Below are 21,906 nucleotides of genomic sequence, written 5' to 3'. Positions count from 1 at the left end.
CATTTAGAAATTACATTTTGATATTTTCAACAATATACAATTATTACGTATAACTTTAGAATTTAGATAAGGTATATAAGGGGTAAAAAGAAACCATGTAGACACTTAATTGTCATAATAATAAATAACCCATAATATATGACAAATACCAATAGTTGTTAATCAATTAAATTAAATTAAACAAATCAATAAAATTAAGTGTATGGGAATAATTAGTATTTGAATGCAAAAATCCACCACAAATTTTTTATCTGGTACATATTCCTTTATCATATGTTTAATCAATTCCGAACATATAAATATTTATCTATAGTATCATAAAATTTGATATATTTTCCTTATTAAAAAAACAACAACCCACAATTAAATAACAATAGTAAATAATAAAAAATTAAACATAACAAAATGTTATGCTTGACTACTTTAAAAAATACATTATCAGACGGTGTTGTTCTAATTTGAATTAATTTTCGTACACCTCACGCACTAAATGATGACATACGACCAATTAGGAAAATCAATTCAATTTAATTTGTTAATTGGAAAGAAAAACACGACCAAGTCTAATGTAACATATGAAGGAGACCATAGGCCGTAATGTCAATAATAGAAAAAAAATCACAATCATATTGTATCATCATAATCATAAAAATGTAAGATATGAAAGTTTAGACAAAGTGAGTACCAGCTAGGGAGAGATTGTCGAGGACACGGGTAAATTTCAAAGCACTGTCGCTGACAGCAATGGTGGGAGTACTGACATGATGGTGGTGAACGTGAGTAACCTTCTGGGTATCTGACTTTCGAGTTGGGTCTCCCTTCACCAGTTTTGGTCCTATTTCTCTAGTCAGTGATGCCAGGGATGCACTGTTTCAACAAACAAGTGAACGTCATTAACAAAAAAGTGCTTAAAAAAAATAAACAATTTCATACAGGAAAAGTTAAACCTCAGAAAATTATATATCCTAGGTCACCTTTGTGCATGAATGATATGAACGAAATGTGGCATGATGGGCAATAGACAATAATAATATGTTGGATAAGAAGAATGAGGTTTTGAAGTATATATGGCTAGAAAAGAGATTAATAAATCACAAGAGAAAGTAGCCACAGGCTACCCTGAAGAGTTAGGGAAACAACTTGATCAACATGGACGGTACCACCTGAGGCTGCAGCAAAATCTAGAAAAGCCTTAAGGACAAACTTTGAATGGGGACTAAAATCCAAAGAGGTTGGATAAGAAAGAAGGTTATGTCTTAGAACATATTTGGGGTTTGAAAGGGCTCAAAGTGATGAGAATTCTAAAACTGGCCAAATACAAGCTAAAGGCCCAAGTGGAGAAGGGCGAAGGCCCAAATGGAGAAGGACAAAGCCCTTGAGTGGAGAAAGATGAAGGCCCAACTGGAGAAAGATGAAGGTCTAGAGGCAGAGACACTATCAAGACCATTAATTGTTGTTGAAGGCCCAAATTAATTTGAAGGCCCAAGTTAAATATGTTTTTTAGTTATAATTTTTATTTATTGTAATTTTGGCCCAAACTGTTTAGAAGGCACATGTCTATTTTTATCTTTTTGTTCAGATACACTATAAGTATGGGTTTTTGTTTTGAATAAAAAACTTTTGGCATTTGATAAAATTTGGTGAGAGCTTCTCTCTGGGTTCCTTGTTGAACCAATCTCAGACTTATGAAGGTAATCCTTGTGGCGTCTACCCTGACTTATCTTCCTTCACTGGAAGTGGCGTCATCCAAAAACTCTGTAACCTGTATCAAACGATCCGCTCCTAGTCAGGTTCACATCAGAACTAATGAGTGGATATGTATTATGTTGGTTGATATATCATTACTCTTACTTGTGTTTACACTCATTTAGCTCATTTGCTTATGATATTTTTAAGGGTGTTTTGGGTCAATTTTGGTCAAATTTAAGACTCAATCCAATCAAATTTGATTGGTTTAGTTCGGTTCGGTTTTCATAATTTTCTTTTGAAACTCAATCCAACCCAACTCATTCATGAACGGTTTGGTTCGGTTCGGGCCAACGAGTTACCCATTTAAATTTGATTTTTTTCCCTTAGAACTACTATTTTATATCATGATTCATCTAAATATCCAATATAATTAACACAATATTATCAAATGTCTGAAAGTAGTCAAATTGATTCATTTAATATCATCAACATAATATTTTAAAATAAACTAATACAAATTAAAATAAAATATTCTTCAACGATATTTACTATAATAGTCTGAATCACAACTATTTCTTATAAACTAATTTCTTGCAATAAGTTTTATTGTAACCAGATTTGCTACAACCAGATTTGTTGAAATAAATAAACAAAATATGATCCATTAATATTATAAACATGACAACAAAAATAAATATGAAAAGAAGGTGAAACAAATAACAATGTACCTGAAAGTAATGCCTTAAGAAGTTTCAACACTAGTAGTCCAACAGTTTCAACACTTGGAGTCTCAATATTAGTAGTATTTAAAGTCAAACCAAACAACTCTAAAAAATTTGATCGGTACAGTTCGATTTTGATCAGATCTATAAATCTAAACTGGTGACTCAACCCGTACATGAACGGTTTGGATCGGTTCGATTTGATTTTAACTTAAATACATAAATGATCCAAACCAAATTGTTTGGATAGGTTTGGGTCAATTCGGATTCGCAGGTGACTCATACCTGTGAACACCCTTACATGCCACAATGGACATAGCACTCAAAAAAGCAATTGAATCACATATAAAGCAAAACAGAAAGACAATTGCTAGAGATAGCCCCATTGTACCACCAAAGGAGTGTCACATTCTGAATTGCTGAAAACTAGGATCGGCCCAAGGGTAAAGCAACTAAAGCTCTTCTAAAGCTCTTGCTTTAGGCCTCCAAAAAAAATTAGGCAGTAGAAAAAAAATATATTAATAATTATAAGACTCATATTTTCTTATAATACCCATAAAAAATAATACAAAAGAAATATAATTTAATTTCTGGTAAGACCCATAATTTCATTGTTTAGTTTTTACTTAAAATTAATTGCTCACCGATTCTCATTAATTAGTCTATCTCTTGATTGACTATATCAAAGGTCTCCCACTTTGAATATATCAACTTTCATTAAAATTAATCTGAAATATTTTTTCTTATTTTCTCTAATTACCGAAAGTAATCCAAAAGTCATTCTCTACTCTCTCCTAAATTAGCTAAAATATCACTCTCATTGTCATTTATACTTTCTGTGGTTTTCTGTTTGTGCAAATTATTCCTTCCTTTATTCTTATTTGATTAAGTATGCTTATTGATTTTTTTTTCAATATTCCTTGTTTTGCTTTTGATTTGTGGATTGGCTTTGTTGTTCCTATTTCAATTCAAGAGTAAGGTAATCATATGTTATTTTAATAATTCTTCTATCCATTTGGCTAAATCATTTGAATCATTTATGCTTTTTTTCACTTTTTGAGATACGATTGTAATTTTTATAATTTTTTTATAATTTAGTTCTGGTATTATTTTTGTATAATTTCTTGAAATTCTAAAATGTTTTTGTTTTACATTTATTAGTTTTGGAGTTTATAGAGCATTGCGGTGAAGTATCTCAACTAAAAGAAGTATATAAAGCAATTTATTTGCAAGTTGATATTCAAGTTTTATTGTTCTAACATTTTTTTCATAATCTTGATTTATAATTTTTATTTATTCTTTATACATTAGTTGCTTTATTTCAAAATGTCAACTCAAAAATTTGAATTTGGTTATTCAAAACTTAAAAAAAAAGAGTTGATGCTTTAATTGAATCACAAAAAGAGGCTTTAGATAGATTTATCAAAACAAATAAAAATAAATCTCAAAGTATAGATAATTCCTCTTTAAATGAACAAGTTAACAATGTATAAATTGATGAAAATGAAAATAGAGAAGTATTAGTTAATGAAATTTTTCCTATATTCTATCTTTTATCTCTATACATTTTTTCATTTTGTTTTGAAGATCGATGCAAATTTCATTTCTTTTTTTTGGCTATAGAAAACTACATCCTATCATTCTATATAAACAACAAGAAATAAGAAAAATTAGGTATGAATAGAACAAGAGAGCGGGGGATAAAAGAGAAAAGAGTTTTAGAAATTTATATACAAGTCATCCACACCTCCTTTTTTTTATTTCATTAATGAAATTTCGTTTGATGATTTGAGCTAAGTTCCTTAAAAACACCAGCCCTTTTTGAAATATCCTGAACAATTCCTGTAGGTTGAGCACCTCGTTCAAGGAAATATAGAATAACAGGAATATTTAAATAGGTTTGATTCTTTATTGGATCATAAAAACCTAATTTTTGAAGATCTCTTCCCTCTCTTTGAGATCGAGCATCGATTGCAACGATTCGATAAATGGCTCATTGGGATAGAGATAGATAAATAATGCACCCCCTGGAAACGTATAAGAAGTTTTATCCTTGTACGGCTCGAGAAAATAAAAAATTATAATGTATGTAGAAATAGTAATTGATGAAAATGAAGATAGCAAAGAAGTATTATTAGTTAATGAACAAGATTATATTAATTCCCAAACGCATAGTGAAAAAGAAGAAGAAATTAATAAATGAAAAGAAACAACTATTAAAAATATATATGATCCAAGTCAATGGACAAATATTAGTACAAGTTTGAGAGATTTATTAGTAGAAAAAGGTCACTCAGAAGTTGTCTAATGGTGAACAACATGAAAGAAGATGGTTAATTTATTCTCAAGTTTTGAATAAAGTTTTTTGTTTCTGTTGCAAATTGTTTAATCTTGTTCCTAGTACAACTAAATTAGCTAATTGAGGTAGTTAGGATTGGAGAAATATTAGTCATAATTTGAGGGATCATGAGATATGTAATAAGCACATTGCTCATATGAGTTTGTGGATTGACTTAGAAACAAACTTACTAAAAAAAACAATTTACAAACACGTTCAAGAACAAATAAATAGAGATAGGGAACATTGGAGAAATGTTTTATTTACAATTATTGCGATTGTTAAAACTCTTGCAAAAAATAACTTAGCATTTCATGGAACAAATGAAATAATTTACAAAGAAAGGAATGGAAATTTTTTAAGTATAATTGAAATTATTGTAGAATTTGATCCTATAATGCAAGAACATATTCGTTGAATTAAAGATAACAAAATTCATAACCATTACCTTAGACATAGGATACAAGATAAATTGATAAATTTGTTAGCAAGTGAAATTAAAACAAATATTATAAAAAAATATTAAGAATGCAAAATATTTTTCAGTTATACTTGATTGTACTCTAGATGCAAGTCATTAAGAACAAATGTCTTTTATATTGCGGTGCATAGATGTTTCTTCAACTCAAATACAAGTTTTTGAATACTTTTTAGAATTTTTAAAAGTAGATGATACAACTGGAAAAAATCTTTTTGATGCTATTATGAATGAAATAAATAATATTGGACTTAATATTAGTAACTTAAGAGGACAAGGTTATGATAATGGATCAAATATGAAAGGAAAACATCAAGGTGTGCAAAAAAGAATTTTAGACATTAATCCTCGATCATTATATACTTCATGTTGTTGTCATAGTTTAAATTTGATACTTTGTGATATGGCTAACTCTTATCCTAAAGTTACATCTTTTTTTGGAGTACTACAACACATGTATATACTCTGTTTTCTTCTTCAACAAAAAGATGGAAAATTTTACAAGATCATATTCCTAGTCTAACTCTCAAACCATTGCCACAAACACAATGAAAAAGTTGTATTGAAAGTATAAAAGCTTTAAGATTTCAAACTCCACACATAAGATCTGCTTTATTAAAACTAGGTGAAATTGATGATGATCTTAAAATAAAAAAGTGAAGCTGATTGTTTAGCAACTTATGAGCTTGAAAATTGAGTTTTTGTTAAATATGACTATTTGGTATGGCATATTATTTGATGTAAACTTCATTAGTAAAAAGTTACAATAAAAAGATATGGGTATGGATGTTGTTATACTACTATTAGAAAATACACCTTCTACATCAGTTATTTAAGACTTTCTACATCGGTTTTTAATCGATGTTGAAAGTATTATCGTTAACATCGATTTTACAAAACCGATGTTAACATAAACTTGACAACATCAGTTATCTGAATAACCGATGTTATATAATAAGAATTACAACAAAAAACTGTATGCATGTTGATAGTTGACATCGGTTTTTTTATAAAAAACTGATTTTAATGTATATATTAACATCGATTTTGTATAAAACCGATGTTAACGTTTCAACATCGGTTTTATAGAAAATCGATATTAACATATACATTAACATCGGTTATTTATAAAAAACGATGTTAACTATTTATAGGTTAACATATAGGTTAATCTGATTTCATTCTTCTTTATTTTCCTACCTTGGCAGCATAAACTCAAACAACAAAGATGGAAGCAAACATCTGATTCCATCAAATGGTAGATACATAGCAAATTGCAAGTGGCTAATTGTTATGGTTGTTCCTACCTAGGTAGTTCCTACAGTGTGCTACTTAAAACACTGGATGTAAGAAGACTAATATTGGCATGCACTATTTAAGCTACCCTTGAATAACTAAAATGGTTTACTCCCAGATATCAATCCAAAATTTTAAAGTTTTTGGGAGGAATGAAGAACCAAGCAACTAATCCCAATCTATAGGATTAAGTCTATCAAGTAGGAGAAAAGCAAAAAGGAGGAGTTTTAATGATCTGAAAATTTGAAACCCTGGACCAGAACACTGTTGAATTTAATGTGGTAGAAAGTGAAGCTAGTTTATCAAGCTATATAGATATAACAATAAGCCTTTTTCCATTTCCCAAATATAGTAAATAATGCAATGAATACAAAAATGGTTAAGTTACAAGCATATGGAGGTATGGACAAAATGCAAACTCAGATGTATGTGTTTTGAATTGAGAGATAAATTACAAGAACAAATCCAAAAATGAGAAAATATACCATATGAGGATATACATAGCAGAGGAAGAAGAAAATCAGTGGAGAAGGCATACAAAAGTATAATAGATGAAACTCAAATTAATGATTAACAGTCCTATGTGTAAACATAAGCAAACCAATAATTATAAGCAGTGTCAACTGAAAAGGGTGAACAGTAAACATTACCTATAAAAGGGCTGACGATGACCTTGTACTACTTTGGAATTGGGAAAACCACAAATGGAATGTATCAAAGCTGAGAATACAAATGAAAATGGAGTAGGGTTAGCAAATGGAATTGGGCTATCAATTTGAGAACATAATGAACAAAATTCTAATTGCATTTGTACCTTAATTTTTTTATTAGTAGCAACAATTTCATCAACTAGAAGCTAGGCAACAAAGCTCTATGAATCCAACTTCCTCAATTTCAAAACAAACAATGGCTAGCCATTCTGCATCTCTTATTAATAGCATTCCCATCAATGAGGCATTTAACCTTGTGTGGCAGCAACCTCAAGTTAAGGCAAAACCCATCAATTGATTCAAAAAATTAAAAATTAATTAAATAAAAAATTACAAAAATAAATTAACCTTGTGTGGCAGTAGCCTCAAGCAAATTGCTTAGTTCTAATGGTTTGTACAAATTTCTCAGCTTGTTGTCAAGTCCTTCTTTCAATGTCAAGACAAACTCTGTTAGGCCTAACTAATGAAGCATCTAGTTTACTCAGAGCTTAAATGGACAAATAACTTTCACAAAATACAAAACCCTACTTAATTAAAGTAATTTACACTTTTTTCAAGTCAAAATTCCTTGAAAGCTAACAGTCAATGTCATAACTGCATCTCATTTTATTAAGTCTTAGACCATCCGAAACTAGACAACAAAGAAAAAATAAGGGAGCACATGAGTCTTTAGAAAATAAGTTGTTGGTGTTACTAGCATAGCATATTATTAGGCATTAGCATCCTAGTGGCTACTGTCCTAATAGATGTTGGTGGCATTGTGAAGTGACAGAAGATATGGATCTTTTCAAAAGAATAATAATAGTAGTAGTAGTAGTAGTAGTAGTAGTAGTAGTATATATTTAGAAGGGTAGAATTGTAAGCCAATAACTCTTTCACTAGTATCACTATTTCTATAGTTAGCATACATGGATAAGTTCAGAAATGGGGTATAGAACTATACATAGTAAGGTACTAGTGTAGTGTCCTAGTCTTCATTTTGAAGAGTTTCGAATCAAAGATATAAATACCTGAGTTGGAGGTTTCAACACAAATGAGTCTCCAACAATGAGCACAAGAGCACTTTTGGAAACAACAATGAGCGCAGGATCAAGAATGGCTAAATTCAATCTTAGTGGAATCTGAAAATCAAATGAAACTTTCTTAGATGACATCAAAAACCAAATCTGAAAAACATGTTAACACTTGCCATTTCACCTCATCATATGATCATTTAATATGCTAGTCATTATAAGTTACTAACATATTATAGTTTAACACATCAGCATGTGCCTTAATATATATCACAGTACATTTCTATAGAGAAGGAAATGTCATTACTACAGGGTAACAACCCTGCAGAAAAGGCATGTTATACCATATACTTGATATAGATAGCTTAAACAGATGGAGCAAAAAAATAAGTTATTTTTTCTATAATCTACATTAGCACACAATTTACTAGGTCAGTCAAAATCACAAAATCCTAGGCTTTGGAGAGGGTGGCAGTGAGCTGGAGTCAATACCGAGAGGGACTAGAATGCAACATTGGAACCAACATTCTTCCATCAAGATTCATGCATGAATAAAATGCAATAGATGGTGGAGAGGTTGGTGTCTACAATATCTGAAGGGGATGAAGGAGATCAAGGGGACTTTGGAGGGAATGTGCAAACTGAATGTGGGAAACAAAACAGAGGTAGCTTCACATACCCATCTTTGAAAGGGATAGTGGTTTCGGAAGGATACAAAAATTGGAGATTAAGTAGAATAAGGGAAGAAGCAAAGATGGAGGCTATAATGGTGGCTCTTGAAGGAGATGCACTTTCATGGTTTCAATGGTCTCAAACTTGCAAATATATAAGAGGATGACGAACACGATGAAGAGGAAACCAAATATATAATAAAACTAATGTAGATTGATGTGAGGAATGATTAAAGAGACAAGTAAAGTAATGATTGAAGGTTCTTTGACTCTTATCTTTGGAAAACTTTGAACCTGGCTCAGCTTGCCAGAGCAGGAAACTAGGAAGCACCTTTGGGATCAAGTTTTTTTGTCCAGATCAACAAACTGGGAAGCATTAATTCATACTCGTGATTCACTTATTTTGGAAGCAATCTACCAGTAGTATAATTTTTTAGAATTGTCATTTTGCTTACTCAAATAATAGTCTCTCCAACCTAGAGTTTATCTTCTTTTTGCCTCCTCTACAAAGAGATGATAGGCTAAATTTAAAGGATAACTTACCTAAAAAAATAAGACTTGAAACAAGAAGCAAAAATGTTACTACCAGAAGTTGATCCTTAACTGCAGAATGGAGATTAATAAAATGAAATCCTAATAATTTAAATGTAATTGTGAAAAATTATATAAACTATTAACAGTAAAGTAGTTAAAAGAAACTTATATATATATATATATATAACAAAAGAGGTAGTATATCTTATTTTGTGTTTTAGCTACCAGTCTTTGTTTCTAGTGGATTGGATTAAACAGGTCTATTTGTAGACCATATTGATACCATAAAACTGATAACATAAAGGAACATGGTATATTATAAGGTCAAATATCTAAGTGGGTGGCACATAATCTCAACTCTTAACACTTTTGGTTTAAGATAGTCAAGATAATCCAAAGTCCAATAATTGCTCACATTAAAAAAATAATACGGAATCCAATGTGATGCAAAGTAAGAAGAATCGAAATTATCAATAATGAGACCCGGTCAATAATTTGGCAAATGCAGATGTAGAGATGCTAATGTCTTGAACCTGAAATATAAGAGAGTACTACAAATGCTAAGAAAGATAGCATTGAATTAGACTTTAGAGCTTCAGATCAATCTGCACCATCCTATATAGCTTTGTTCTCTCCCCGATATATTATTAGGTAGTTCGAAAGTAGTATTATATTAAAAAAATATACAAAGAAAAATAACATTTAATTTTAAAGAACTCAAACTATGTTTAAGGCTCAGAATGGAGGCCTTTTTCCAGAATCAATGAATCCGTATCTAAGGCACAAAATAATGCAGTCAATTAAGTGAATGGTTGACTATCATTGGATCTAGCATCATACCTAGCACTATCATTGTATCTATTGGTCTTCTTCTCACATGACCAAACCAAACTCTACAATCCTTCAATATTGATGTATTTACAACATGGAGAACACTAACAAGGAGAACACTCAATCACAAGGAGAACATGGACAATTCGAACACTAACATGAACAATGGCAGCAATAAACAATAACAAGGAGAACACTCATTCACAAGAAGAACATGGACAATTCGAACACTAACATGAACAATGGCAGCAATAAACTATAACAAGGAGAACACTCAACCAAATCTCAAAATCAAGGCTCACAATCTCAGATGAAAACACAACTTTCTATTAAAGATGAGCGAGACCCAGTCGAGCTATGGTTTGCTCCACATCAACCCTAAAAGTATTTTAAATATGATTTCAACAGCAGCCATAGAACGCGATCATCAGAAGGACATACCTGTGAATGTTGTACAGCAAATGAGTGGGTACCCAGGACATGGTGGAGTGTCACAGCAGACTAGGTTCGCATTTTGGTGGACACAGGGTAGGAGGAGCACAAAAAAGGCTGCGAGAATGAGTGCGTAGAGTGGGTTTGCGAGAATGAGTGCGAAAAAGAAAGGCTTTCGGGTTTTACTTTAAGTCAAAAAACAACATCGATTTTCTAAAAAAACCGATGTTAACAAGGGAGAGTATGTTAACATCAGTTTTTTGAAAAAACCGATGTTAACATACCATTGTTAACATCGGTTTTTTCAAAACCGATGTTAATAAACTCATTTTATTTACAAAAATGTCATTGCATTTTTGTTAACATCGGTTTTGTTCAAAATCGATGTTAATGCAGTGATGTTAAAGCCCTATTTTTTAGTAGTGTACAATAATTGAAAGGTCTTATTTCTTTTTTCGAAAAACATAGAGAAGACGAATTTGAAAATGTTATAATTTCTACCAAAGAAATTGTTACTGAAATAGATATAGAACCTATGTTCCGTGAAAAAAGTGTTATTGTAGAAAAACAATTGATGAGAATATTGATAATGAAGTTGTAAAATCGCCTAAAAGATCACTTAAAATTGATTACTTCTTATATATAATAGATCAAACAATTACCACATCAAAAAATAAATTTGAATAATTTAAAATATATAAAGATATTTTTTATTTTCTATTTAGCATTAAGAAATTAAAGTCTTTGGATAGTAATAATTTAAAAGAATATCGTCTTAACCTTGAACATTCATTAAAACATAATAATCACTTAGATATTGATTGATGAATTCAATTTATTTATAGAACTAAAAGTTGTAAGAGAAATTATACAAGTTAAAAATGATACACCGATTGACATACTTAACTATGTAAAAAGAATTGATTCATTTCATAATGCTTTTATTGCTTATAGAATAATGTTAACAATTTCGGTAAGTTCGTTGCTTCGGCAAAAAGAAAATTTTCAAAATCAAAATTAATTAAATCTTATTTAAGATCAACAATGTCTCAAAAAAGATTGAATGAATTAGCTTTAATATTGATTGAAAAAGAAATATTAAAGAAAATCGATTATAATAAATTAATAAATAACTTTACATCCTTAAAAAGATCAAAAAATAAAAAAACCACTAAGAGGATAAAGAAAAACTCACCTGTTCACAATCAGAGTAATTTAGCCAACGAATTAGTTTGCAAAACCAAAGTGCATTTGGCAACAAACAATTGAACAGCAAGAAAGAAAACAAAGTCAGAGATTTTATAACAAGTATGGTCAGAAGGAAGCAACCTGGTAAGAGAGGCAACAACAGCAAGCAAAGACAACTAACAAATCAACATTAATTAATATAATAATATTAACCTGGAGCTAATATAAGAAACACATATCGCTAAACTCTACTCATACATGTCTTAGATCCAATCAAACCACTAAATATATATAAAAATAAATAAAAATAAAAATGGGGGCAAAACAAAAATTAGAAAAAAAAAACAATGTAGTATTTTGTACTTATTTAAAAAATTGAAAAATAAAAACATTTTCTCAAATTAATCTAGCTTTAAAATATTATCCAAATCAACTATAGGGCACACAGAATGAATTCCAAGTAGCAGTAACTTCACCCTCTCAGAGAGCTGGCATTTTCATCTAGTAGGGCTTTTTCTTGAATCCAATTACAAACATAATAGTCAGAATATTTTTTATATAATTCTTACAGGGAGCTTTTTCAACGTTCAGAACTGATTGAAAAGGAATTGAACCTTGACGCATTTTTTTATGGCATCCTAAACTCAGAATTATACAGAAGTAGTCAATCACAACCTCTTAGACAAAAGGTCTTAATTCCGTTAGTGCCTTAAGCACTAGCAAATATTGGTGGGCTGGTGGTGCAAAAGTATATATAGCAGCAGTTCTTTTCAGTTAACTGTTCGATTAGCAATTTTTATTAGAAGCAGTTCAGTTTGAAAAAATTGAATTGTACAATAGTCCAGTTTAGTTTTTATTAAAAAGAGTTCAGTTATTTAAAAAGCTTAAACTAATTTCAACTAAATCACAAAAGATGGATTTAAATTTCATATTATAGTCATACCAAGCCAAATCGGACTGTATGATTTTTAAGTTTGATTCAAATGGCATGTAATGAAAAAACTAAACTAAATCGCATCAGAATATTTTTTGTAAAATTATTTTATATAATTTTGTGTGATGAAGAAGAGGGAAAAAATGAAATCATTTAATTAATGTAATAATGAGTTTAAAAAACTATTTTACAAAGACTTAAATATGTTTTTGGTCTCTGATATATACTCAATTTTTGTGTTTAATCCCTAATAAATTTTTCCTTCGAATCGGATCCCTAATATTTTAAAAGTTTTGTCTAAGGCCCCTGCCATTAACTATGATTCATTAACTGCTTACGTGGTCGTTAACTTGACACGTAGACATGTCACGTGTAATCTTTGTCTGAGTGAGATTACACATAGGAATGTTTTTTAAAAGAAAAGGTAAAAATGGCCTCATTTGAATTTAGGTACGACACCATCTCCTTCACGTCTATCATTCCCTTCACTGTCACCAAGTCCTTACTTTCGTCAAGGCTCACCGATTGAACACCTACTTCTGTCAAGGCTTAATAAATTCATTCAATTAGGGGGAAATGAAGATTAATTGCTAATTAATTACCTCTTTAGGTTTTTCTTTTGGTTTTTTCTCCTTAGGTTTCTTCTCTTCAACCTTCTTCTCCGGTGGTTTTTCAGCGACAACAACTTCTTTTTTCGGCAGAGCTAAGATGATGTCAAGTTTGTTCACTTTGTTCGATGATAGATCTGCCTTAACGGTTTCCACACCTGCATCATGTTTTCGCCATTTCCTCAATTTCGAATCTCATGAACAAAAATTACTGCAATTTTGAATCTCACAAATGTTGTGGTTGTCTTTTGCTTTCTCTGCATTAGGGAATGCTCTGATATGCTTGAGGACTTTGATTGTTTCTTTTGTTTTCTCGACACTTTTGATGGAGTCACTAACGATGAGTGGGAGCTCTAGGGCGGATTTAATGCAGTGGCCGTAGGCGAGGACGAGGGAGGGGATGGAGGAGGCAGCAATGGCGTACGCTGCTGGTTCACGTTGATTTTCCTGTGCCAGTGGTGCTACATCTTGGTCGGGGCAAACAAGCGTATGCCACGACACATGTTTCTGATTGCTCCCTGGCCGATGCAATGGGTTCCGCCACCGGGAACACAGGGGATACGAGAGATGGCACGACCAATTTCCCAAGACTCAGCGAAGATCTGGTGGTCGGCACGACGGTTGATGGCGTAGGGTTGTCGGCTATTCTTGGAGATGTTGGAGTGTACGAAGTTGACAATGTCTGGGCGGATGGAGGGTTTCATGATGTCAGGGATAAGGACGATGGCGGAGGCGTCGATGGCCATGTCACCGTCGAGGACGTGTTGTTGCGGCAATTGCAAATGAGAGTGAGGAAGAGCTCTCTACCTAGGGTTTTGGGGGGTTCAATGAGTTAGTACACATGGCACCACAAGTGTAATCCCAGTCAGACAAAGATTACACGTGACACCACACGTCACATGCCTACGTATCTGGTTAATGATCACATAAACAGATAACCGATTCTGACTAATGTTAGGAATATTGGACAAAAGTTTTTAAATATTAGGGAATATTTATTTCGACTAATGCCTAACAGATTTGAAGGAAAAATTTATCAAGAATCAAACGCAAAAGTCAGGTATATATCAGGGACCAAAAATATATTTAAGCCTTTTACAAATAATATATCTCTTTTAAAAAAATCAGAATTACCTCTATTGAAAATATTTAACATTTATAATTCTTCTATAAAAAAAATGAGTATTTATTTCTCACGAGTTAGACGAGGGGGGCAACTAAGATAGACCACCAGCGCTGAAAGCAAAAATCATCATTAAGTTGTACAAAAGACTAACGAGGGCAGCTAACAAACTAATCACATGCTAAATGGCCTACTTGATACATGAGAGCTAGAAAGCGAAAGTAACAAATGTGATAAGTGAAAGCAATTGAAATAAAATAAATAGAGATACGATGGGGAAAAAACGGATGAATATTCATATTTTTTTTTCTTCTTCGTTAACGTATGTTGTACTGGCAGAAGAAAGCCAGCGTACCTTGATCTCTAGAATCAACTCCAAGCTCCAAGTTTTGACTCTCTGCCTATATATATAGGATATGCCCTTTGTGTGGCCAATATGTTACGCATAAAAGAACACAAAGAACCTTTGAATTCCCGTGTAACAAACTTGTGTAAACCAAGGCGGGTGCATCAGGCAATTTTTTATTAGCAAGAGTCAATGACATAAATATCAAGAAATTTTAGTAACTCCCGCACTTTATTTTTAAGTTTAATTTTTATTTTTCTTATGAGTCTCTGGTAACAAATTGAGTTATCCGGCGAACAGTGCCGGGTGCAATTCTGCACTCCCTTTGAGATTCTGTTTCGTTTGTAAAATCCTCTATTGTGGTTGGTGTTAATTAGCTAAAACTTTTAATTGGACACGCACGTTGTAAATATTCTACATATTTCAACTGTTAAAAATAAATCTATTAATAAAATATTTCAAAACAAAACTTGAAAATTATTATAAGTCCTATGTTGGCTGACGGGGCCATGGCACCCCAATTTTATGTTTTTTAAGAAAATCATTTATATATATATATATATATATATATATATATATATATATATATATATATATATATATATATATATATATATATATATATTTTCTCATTACTAATAAGATTTTTTATAATGTTTTCAAATATTCTTTAACATCATTTATTCCGTAATTAATTAATGGATTTAGGTCATTGAAAAAATATAGAGAATTTCAATTTTAAATTTTTAATCATGGAAAGAGCATAAAAAAGTGATCTTTAATTATTATTATTATTATTATTAATTTTGTTATTATTATACATTAAGTTTTTTTTAGAACATCATGCCTTATGTGTGATTTAGCAGCACTTTTTATATATTAATTACCTATTTATTCATAATATATTTTTTATTTTTTAAACCCATTTTTTCTTTGACTATTATATACACACTAGGATGGACTTAATGGTGATGAGAGGTTCGGGTAGTGTTATTAGTAAATTAAGTAGAAAAAAACATTTTATTATATTATAAAAGATAATTAATTAAAAATAATTAATATTTAAATAATATCATTAAATTCTTAAAATTACTCATAATTAAAATAATATAATATCAAATTGCATTTAACTCATACTATTATCTTAATTATTTTGACTCCTCCAAACAATCTTGTCAAGCTCCACCATTGTGTGCACCTACCCCTTCATGAATCCATACTTCTTCTAACTGGTCTAAACTACCATTCTGATCACCCTATCCCTTTACTTTGAGAAAACATATTTTATTTTCTATTTTAATTTTTAATTATAAAACTGTCAATCTGTGTTCTCAATTTATTTCCTATTTAGATTTGTACAAGAATTAGAGAGAGAAAAAACTGTTTTCACGCTATTTTTTTTTTTACAAATCTTTAAAAACACCAATCAGAATGAAAACAAGATGATGGTTTTAAAATTTAAAGTAAAAATAAAAATCATTTTCTCAATAAACGAACCCTTAGCCCTTTTCCAAGCTTTCAAGCCCACAAACTTTTAGCAAAATTTAAGGATCAGATTTTATTGTGATGAATCAATTATATAGTTTGTCATATGCATAGTGCATTGTCTATTTAAAGGTCCAATCAATAACGAAAAAATTGAATAACCACTTCTACATTAATTTATCTTAGTATAGCTATTTAGATATGGTTCTAAACACCACCAGAAAAAACTATTTTTACGACGTTGATTTTAAGTCGATTGATAGAAAATCGTCTTAGAAAGAAATGCAATGACATTTTTGTAAATAAATATAATTATTCTAAGACGGTTTTGCAAAAACCATCTTAGAAACTACCATTCTAAGATGATTTTGAAAAATCGTCTTAAAACAAGTATCTTTTTCTTTTATAAATAAATAAATAGAATATAATCTAGGATTTCAAAGTGTTGGAGTGGACAGAAGAGAGCATCGCGCAGCTTCGAGTGAGTGACAACCACTAGCCATGGGTCGTATGCACAATTGCAGGTTTGTATTCATTCTTTCATCTCTATCATCAAATTCCTTCTCTTCATTCTCATTATTATTCAAAACTAAGATTTGATTTTTCCTATTATTGATTCCAGTAAGGGTATATCCTCTTCTACTTTGCCCTACAAAAGGACACCCCCTAGTTGGCTCAAGATCACAAGATATAATTTTTGTCTCCCTTTGTCTCTGTATTCAACGATTTTTTAGTTTCCTGTATCATGGTTTTTTTTTTTGCATTGTTAATAATGTAAGGCTCAAGTTCGGTCCCAGTTTTTCTATCCAACTAACAAACCAGGTGATCATGTTTTGTGAATGTTTTTATTTTTATTTTTATTTTTATTTATTAAAAGTTGAATTGGCTGTTAGTTGTTCGATGTTTCTTATTTTATTGGATAAATTCTTATTGGATAGAAATGTTCTACATGAATTGCCACTGCCCGATGAAGATGAAGGGTCTGAATTTGTGGGAAATTGGTTAATTTGTGTTTATTCCATGAAATCAATTCTGAATATTTTCAATGTATGAGCCACTTTCATTTGACTTATGTTATATTCTAACATACTTCAGTTATATGTGTAGAAGCAAAGCTTCAAGAATTATTTTGATGATGCCAAGGAATTTAAGAATTATTTTGATGATGCCAAGGAATTTCAAAGATCATTCAAGATGAATTTAAAGAATGAAGAAAGAAAGATGTCAAGCAAAGCAAAGATCTCAAGATAAGAATTAAGATAGACTCCTAGAAAAGTTTTTGAAAAGCACAAATGATTGGCCAAGTGAGTTTCTATCTTAACAAAAACTTTTCCAAGCATTTTATTCTCTGATAATCGATTACCAGAGGTTGTAATCGATTACCAGTGGCCACAAAGCTTTCCGGAAATGTTTTCAAAGTTATTTTCAAAGTTTTCAAAGCTGTAATCGATTACCAAAACTATGTAATCGATTACCAATGCTTTAAAACGGTTAAAAATGATTTTGTAAGTGTGTAATCGATTACCAGAGCTTTTGAACGTTGGACATTTGAATTTTGAATAAAAATAACTATGTAATCGATTACACCAATGCTGTAATCGATTACTAGAGAGGATTTTCGAGAAAATCTACCAACAGTCACAACTTTTCATTAGATTTTTGAATGACCATCAAAGACATTTAAATAGGTGACTTGGGCACAAATTCTCTTCAAAGTTTTCACTGTTCACAAAAGGAATAATCCTCTCAAACAAAAATCTCTTATCTTCAAAAATTCCTTGGCCAAACACTTGTGTTATTCAATAAGGAATTGAGGGCTTCATTGTAACATATGTCTCTTTCAAGAGAGATCATTTCTTCTTCTTCTTCGTACTTATGAAAAATGGCTAAGAGACTGTGAGTCTCTTGTTGTAAAGCATTTGAGCACAAATGAAGGGTTGTCCTTGTGTGTTTCATAAGGTGTAAAGGATTTGTGAGATAGTGGAACTCCCAAGCGGGTTTCTTGGGGACTGGACGTAGGCAACGGACTTTACCGAACTAGTATAAAAACTGTGTTTGCACTTTCTCTTCCCTTAAACTCTTTTATTTATTGTTGCTTATTGTTTCTCTTCAATAAGTTTAATTTGAATTATTATTTAGGAATTCATTTTAAAAGGAATCTTGGGACTTGAGTTAAAATCAAAGTAGAATTTTTAATTGGGGAATAGTTTGTGATATCTTAATTCAACCCCCTCCCCCTTCTTAAGATATCTGAGGTCACTTGTTCAACAATATGATTGTTGGAATTCATGAGGCTATAAATTTGGTTTCATGTTATGTGCTTTGTTCTTGGTGATGTGTGAATTGTTGGTGATTGGAATAGAAATCTTCCATGCATTGTTCTATAAATTTATGAGGTTTAATCATTGGTAGAAAAATAGTTGGGATCGAGCTATGTTGCATCAATACTCATTCTGAGTGTCATTGTGTGTGATTAAATATTGATACTCATAGATCCGTTCAATTATTTGTCTCCTTTTTCTTATGAAATTATTGTTATATTAAATTGGGAACATGTAAAATTGTGTTGGAAATTGGAATTGGAGGATTTAGGTCATGGGAACAAGAATGGAGGTGTCATGGCCTCTAAATGTTGTCATCATGCTCAGAGTAGAAAAAAGAGATCCACCATGAAAATGGACTCTACTTGGAGAGTTTGGACATACGAATTTGGGCTTGGGAGAACAAAAAATGTTTTGGGCTTTGGCCTATTGTTTAGTGTGCACCAGATAGAAAAAGATTGGACTTATAGGAGGCCGCAAGAAACAATTGTGGGAGCTCAACAGGAAACATTCAAGATGGAGCATGTGGTAAGGGTTTTTGTTCTATCTAATTCATGGTAAAGATATCGGGGAGCTGGTTAAAAAGAGTCATGGTAGCTGTAGTGCTTAGCAGCCAAAGATTACTATTAAGGGATGAAAATAAATGCAAAGTACAAACCTTAGAGGAAGAAAAGTGATGCGATGACCAAGAACAGCTTCCTGAACCCATCAAAAGGAAACAAACTCTTTCTACAGAAAGGGTGATTGATCTAATTTCTGAATTTATAGCACGAGCACTTTTTTTATTTATGTTTATTGTTACATATAGGAACTGAAATAGTTGATGACTTGCTATATTTGTTGAAGGTTCTTAGTGTTCTGAAAAGGATAAGTGACGAGGACTATTAGTTATTGGGCTTTAATCCTAAGTATGTTCGTCCTAACTGGATGATTTTACAAGTTCTTTCAATTCCTCCTCAAACCGCTAGGCCTTCTGTAATGATGGACACATCCTCTAGGATTGAGGCAAATTTTTCTTTACACCGCTTTTGTGTGTTCTCGCTTTTTACAAGTCACACAAGTCTTTTTTTATTTAATTATAATTTGCTACTGATCATAATGCATGATATCATTTACAGTAACACTTTTAATTTTTGTGTTACATGCTGTGACTTTTTTTTTGTTTCTGTTGCTTGTAGGATGATATAACTCATCAGTTGGCCATGATCATAAGGCACAATGAGAATCTGAAGAGACAAGAGAAGAATGGATCTCCTGCACATATTATATCTGAGTTTGTGCAATTATTGCAGTGCAACATACTTTGATAATGAGTTCAAACGGTTTATTGCATTTGAGATTTGACAAAATTTGAGTAGAAACAACTCTAAGTTCTTATGCTCATCATGGTTTACATGTCAGTTATTGTTTTCCATACTGTGTCACTTGAATTAGCAATGCCAACTCTTCCAACATAGGATTTTAGGTACTATTTACTATGATTTTATTTTATTGTCTTATCAATCCTTTTCTTTTGGTTTTCGTTGATGTAAATATAATTTGGGATGCCTTTTTTTGAAGCTATTGAAGAAGCATGGGTGGAAAGAAGGGACTGGTCTTGGAGTCTCTGAGCAGGTTTTCTTTCTTACTCCTTCTTTTTTCTCCACTAAATGATGAATCTGCACTCAAAAACATATTTTTAAATAGACCATTTTCATAGTCAAGGTAAAAAATGACATACCTTTGTTAAAGAATAAACCTTAAATTTGATCCCCGGTTATTACTCTCTTTCCTAAGTTGTCCCCAAAGTAAGAAAATTATACAAGTAGACCCTTAAGTATTGAATATCCATCAATTTAATCTCTAATTTGATATTTTGAACTAACGTTCAAGGACCAATTTCAAGGGTTTTTTTTTTCAGTTTTTGGGGATACTTAGCAAAGTTAGCACGATTTCTAATACCTGGGCAATTACTTGTATATATTATTTTACTTTAGGGATCATTAGAGAGAGTAATACTTCAAGAATGAAATTGAGGATCTTATTTAGGCATTAAACGATTTTAATTTGAAAAGCTATGCTTGGTGGACAATTCTTTACTTAACACAAGGTGTCACATTTTGAGTGTTATGTTAGAGATTGTAACTTGTGAGGTTTATTTGCTTTACATTTTAAATTACTGTTATACTTAAAACAGTATTCAAGATATAATAAATGATGGAATACTTGAGCATAATTGATGTTAGGATCAAAGTTAGGCTTGTTTTCTCATCCTAATTCCCAAAATAACTATTAACCTCCTCATTCATTTGTTCCGTGAAATGTCCAGGATTCATTTTCAATATGTATATCAATTCATAGATTCCAGTTTGACCAAAAAAGGAGCAACACGTTCATGGACTTTTATTTAGCGAATAAATAAATCTGAATTCTACCTTGTTTTGAAGAGGGTTTTAATGGACTTTTATTTATGCAAAAATCCCTTATAATTTTAAATTTTTATTATTTCAAATATATATGTATTTTTTTTAATTTTACCTAAGCTTGAAATACTTGTGCAATGCGTAGGATACCTACTAGATATAAAAATATAAGTTCCATACCTTGCCATATTGGTCACTAGGTGAAAGGCTCTAATGCCTTTTTTATGTTCACAACTCAACATTACGAGTCTTAGTTATAATTATTTTTGTGTAAAATCCGACAATGGTCCGACTGATGTATGATTAAATTGATTTTTAGGTTTTTGGAAATTATTCCCTTGCTTATGTCAATGACTTCCAAAGTTCCAATGATAATGTGATACTACTATTATTTTCTAATGAGTACAATTGTGATTATTATTTTATTCAATTGCAGTGGACAAAGTGGAAGCCTTGAAGCACTACAAATTTAGCTTAGCATTTGAAATTCTAATGAGAAAGATTATGTAATTGAAAAATTATTTCAATCCCTTGTTGCTGGTATGCATATATATTTTATCTCTATTCTCTTGCTTGCATTTACTCTATATACAACATTATTAATGTAACACTAGATGTTCGTGGGCTCCAGGAACACTTGCATCCCATCTGATTTTTTTTACATCTAATTCCATAAAATGCCAAGATTTTCTGTTGCAAAAAGGCAATTGCAAAAATTTAGTTGGATTTGAATGCTTAATTTGGAATAACTTAATCGATATTAATGATGATAAGCTCTTCAGAAA

General features: G+C 31.2%; 2 long non-coding RNA genes across 3 annotated transcripts; one reads left to right on the top strand and one right to left on the bottom strand.

Annotated features, from left to right (window-relative positions):
- Positions 1–574: 574 nt before the first annotated feature.
- On the bottom strand, positions 575–7,496 carry LOC114388950. The gene is made up of 3 exons (XR_003661655.1): positions 7,338–7,496; positions 7,174–7,243; positions 575–867 (listed from the first exon to the last, which is right to left on the bottom strand). It is a non-coding gene; the product is annotated as an uncharacterized LOC114388950 (long non-coding RNA).
- An 11,571-nt stretch (positions 7,497–19,067) lies between these two features.
- On the top strand, positions 19,068–21,748 carry LOC114390385. Of its 2 annotated transcripts, XR_003661898.1 has the most exons (5): positions 19,068–19,459; positions 19,566–19,627; positions 19,898–20,184; positions 20,280–20,333; positions 21,558–21,748. It is a non-coding gene; the product is annotated as an uncharacterized LOC114390385 (long non-coding RNA). The 2 variants fall into 2 exon arrangements; XR_003661897.1 differs by lacking the exon at positions 19,566–19,627 and having other exon boundaries at positions 19,093–19,459.
- Positions 21,749–21,906: the final 158 nt, after the last annotated feature.

This window comes from Glycine soja, chromosome 16 (genome assembly GCF_004193775.1).
Source record: "Glycine soja cultivar W05 chromosome 16, ASM419377v2, whole genome shotgun sequence".
Taxonomy (NCBI): domain Eukaryota; kingdom Viridiplantae; phylum Streptophyta; class Magnoliopsida; order Fabales; family Fabaceae; genus Glycine; species Glycine soja.
The sequence above is the reverse complement of the archived record's forward strand: the minus strand, read 5'-3'. Positions and strand labels throughout refer to the sequence as shown.